Genomic DNA, 3856 nt, shown 5'->3' with positions numbered 1-3856 from the left:
AGGAATTAACAAAAACTCACTTTCCCTGTCTTTATATAGTCTTCCTAAAGTTCTGTTCAAGTATTTTCTAGTTAATTATGTAACAGAATGTTCGCATCTCTCCAAATCTTGAAACTTGAATTTTGAGAATGCATTGAATTATGCTTTCAGTGTTAAAGTAAAAGGTTTCAATTATCCTTCTAGTGAAGTCTATTGTGGAATACCATTTCCCATGGAACTGAGGCCATTTCCACAACTTTGCACAGAACTACAGTCTTGTTCTTCCCCTGGATCATGAAAATAGGTCTCACACAGTGCCGTAATACTTGTGGATTCTTTTGTAATCTTTGTAATCTTAATAAGGGCATTATGAGAAGATGACTCCATGTTTTTTAATATTTCAAACACATTGGGATGTAACAATGAATGTCAACTGGAGGAATGGTTGTTTCGTTTTAAGGAATAAGCATGTTGGGAACGATGATGAAAATGTACTACTACTGAAAGTTACACACTTCCATAGGCAAGTGGGATTATGTGTTCAAGCATAGTCTTCATGCTTAGTAAACTGACTGAAATTGTAGAAATTACACCTAGGACTGAACTATGCCAAAATGCCATTTTTGTTTAGAAAAGAGAGGTGTGGAAGTGGTAGTGAGGGAGTAGAACCTTAAAACCGCTTCCAAATAGTATTTTGGAATTGAAGACTTGGTGACTAGTGAAGAACATCAGGATTGGTTATTTCAGCGTGCCAAGTTTGGGTAAACCAGGTTTGCCTCTTTTGTAACAATGTAAACACAATGGTGTAGTTACTTAAATTCTGGGTGGACGGAGCGGGACTGATTTTACTGTGTCTTGCCCTTCGCCCTTCGTGTTTTTCAGAACCAAATAAGAGAAATGTGTGTGTGTATACTGTATCTGCCTTTCCACCACATTTTGATGACACTGTATTCCACTGCCTGCTTTCTACCTTCTTTCCCCAGGATTTGTCCTATAGCTTAGCATTTGTGGTTAACTGTGATGCTAGAGCTGACAGCACAGAAGACGTCACAAGAGAAGAGTGGAAGGGCAAGGATTCGAAGCATCTGTCCATACAATGTGGAAACCTCTTTTGCATAGTTGCGTAGGATCCTGTTTGTAATGCTATCACTAATATTCTGTAGTTTTGTTCCCCCCCAAGCCCCAACCGGAGCTATGACACTTTTTATTGGATTCAGTCTTGTCTCTTGTCTAGAAAGAATTTTACTTGTTGACGCATGAGCTGTTTAAAAATTATTCTCTTAAATGTTGGTTAATAGTTGTGCAGTTTTTCATTTTCAAAGAAAAGGCACTGCAAATGTTGCCTTTTGTTTTCTGTCACCTTCCCACCCCTCAGCACTTCTAGTCAGATACAGATTCATCAGTGTATGCAACATCCTTTGTAATTTAAAATAAAAAAAGACAAAAGATTTTGACTTGTTCGCCTCCTCTTTTTGCCTTGTCTCTCTCTACTGTTTACCAAGGTCACTGTTCCTTGAGATTTCATATCCCAGGGGAATGCCAGACCAGAGCCCAGAGCCGCCACTGAGCCCTAGCTGGAGAGTGTGCAAAGAGCTGATGGTTTTGGATACTTTAGGCTGGTGATGAAATATTTGGGGGAAATTGAACTATTATGTAGAATTATTTGTTGATGTAAGCATTTGCATTCATCATAGTTTAGAGCATAATTTATACTGACTTCTTTGATTCTTTGCGCAAGTGATTTCTCCAAGGGGAAATAAAACATTTTGGGTCTCTCCCAATTTAAATATTTGTGTGTGTAACAGTTCTAAGTCTCCCAGCTAGGCCAGGCACAGACATAGAGCCTTAGGCAGGGAGACCCGAGTGAAGGCCCCTACAGGAATATCACAAATATCTTGAGCACTTACTCTGCCAGGCATCCTGGAGGTACTGGGCTGGACTGAGATGAAAGGGCCCTGGGAGCTCACAGTGGGCCCAGGGGCAGCGTGTGAACAGGAGACTGCAGAACGGTATGGTACCAGAGCTGTGGAGTGCGTGAGGGCTCTAGGGGCCTCTCACTGAGACAGATTAAAGGTAAGGTGCCACAACCCAGGGGCGTGTGAGAGGAGACAGATGGCACGCTTGTGTTTTTGACATCCTGGATCCTTGAAGAAACCCATTTTCCTTCATTCGAGTGACAGTTGGGCCATCAGGAAGCAAAATGGACTTGGCCTCCCATAGACTGGTTCTTCTTCAGGCCTTGAGCACTCAAGGTCACTCCTTATGGGAACTTCTGTCATGGTCCTGGAAACTGTAAGGAGCTGGGTGAGCCAGGTCAGTACAGTCCTTAGGAGATAAACCTCCTGTGGGTAGCATCCAGTTAGATGGGTCATCAGTTGTCCTTTCTCACCAACAGTGCTTTTGGAAATAGGTGAGCTCTCAGTCAGGTTAGTGGAGAAGTCAAAGGAAAGAAAAATAGTAGCTGGAAAATTCTTAAATACCCCCAATTAAAAGTTTTGAGAACAGCTGGTGGCTGGATCCCACATGGCTGACATTGCGGTCCCCAGACCTGATGGCTTGAAAAATGTGCGTACATGCCTCTGTGTGTGTGTGTGTGTGTGTGTGTGTGTGTGTGTGTGTTTGTGTGCGTGCGTGCGCGCTCATGCGCGCGTGCCAAAAATTTCAAGAGACGAATAGAGGAGAAAGGATTGTGGTGTGGCCATCTCCCTGAGGAATACTTTCTCACTTCCTGTCTCCAGCAAGTGGACATGCACTACAGCTAAATAAAAGCCAGTGGTTTAAAACAAAAAAATAGGTAGTGTTAGGAAATTCTAGGGAATAGGGGTAGCACTCCTAAAGCCCCTGCTTGGTGCTTTCTTGTTTAAGAACTCAGTGGCTACTCAAGGGCCTGGTGCGGCTAGTGGTCAGTCATATTAGACCCAAGATGAAGGGACAGCCCCAGCCCGAGCTTATGTGATATGGAGCCCCAACTCAAACTCCAGCCTGAGTGTTACACTACAGAGACATTCATACTTGTCTCTAAAGGACCATGCCCAGTCCGACATGATATTCTGAAAAACCACTAAAGCCAAAACCTATTGGATCTAATAAACAAAAGCTAGTCTCAGGATCAGCACGTAAAGGCAATGGGAAGCAGGCAGGATTGGCAGTAGTGCCGTATAAGAGTTACCAAAGAGGGCCTCAAGCTTAAGGGTTTAGGATTGGGTCTCAGAAGTGTGTTGGAGAGTGAAGAAAAGGGCGTGATGTTTTCTTTTAGCTGCTGCATAAGGTGCAACTGGGAACTTGATTGTGCAGAAGCTTCCAGCAGGAAGCATGATGGCCACTGGTCAGTGGCATGTGGGCAGAATTGTAAGAGCTGACCTTGGGGCTTCTCTGTTGTCTAAATAGGGAGTTTCTATTCCACAATGCAGATCACTGGAGTGCTTTGAAGACTGTCAGCCTCAGTTCTTCAGAAGGTTTCAGCCATGCCAATAGTGTGGCCTAGAGCTTAAGAGAACCAGGTCCCACATGGCCAACAGGTGGTCAAATCCCTGCCCCAGTGGTTTGAAAAACATGCTGGGTGCCTGTATGTGTGTGACCCAAATCCTGACAGGATGGAGAAATGGAGAATCAGCATCCCCAGTTCATAAATAAAATATTTTGGGGCCAGCAGGTGACGTGGTAGTTAAGGCTCTGGACTGCCCCATGGCCAGCCACAGTTCTAGTCTCAAACCTGGCAGCTTGCTTTCTCACTTTCCCTCTTCCTCTCTGGTGAGCACACATACCCTATAGCAAATTCAAAATAATAAAAAGTCAGAAAATCTAAAAAAGATAAAAGATTTCAATCTCAAAATATTACTAGGAATAAACTTTAATAGAAAATGCACAAGGCCTAGGT

The 3856-nt window shown here is 43.4% G+C and overlaps 1 protein-coding gene across 1 annotated transcript in view; it reads left to right on the top strand.

The window, feature by feature from the left end:
- Window positions 1–1427, top strand: part of CREBRF (CREB3 regulatory factor) — a 69236-nt gene extending 67809 nt beyond the window's left edge. Inside the window, exon 11 of the mRNA XM_006158903.3 lies at window positions 963–1427. The gene's annotated coding sequence lies outside the window, so the exon portion shown is untranslated. The remainder of the gene's footprint in view (window positions 1–962) is intronic.
- Window positions 1428–3856: the final 2429 nt, after the last annotated feature.

The sequence above is a fragment of the Tupaia chinensis genome, unplaced genomic scaffold (genome assembly GCF_000334495.1).
Source record: "Tupaia chinensis unplaced genomic scaffold, TupChi_1.0 Scaffold000612_1, whole genome shotgun sequence".
Classification (NCBI taxonomy): domain Eukaryota; kingdom Metazoa; phylum Chordata; class Mammalia; order Scandentia; family Tupaiidae; genus Tupaia; species Tupaia belangeri.
The sequence above is the reverse complement of the archived record's forward strand: the minus strand, read 5'-3'. Positions and strand labels throughout refer to the sequence as shown.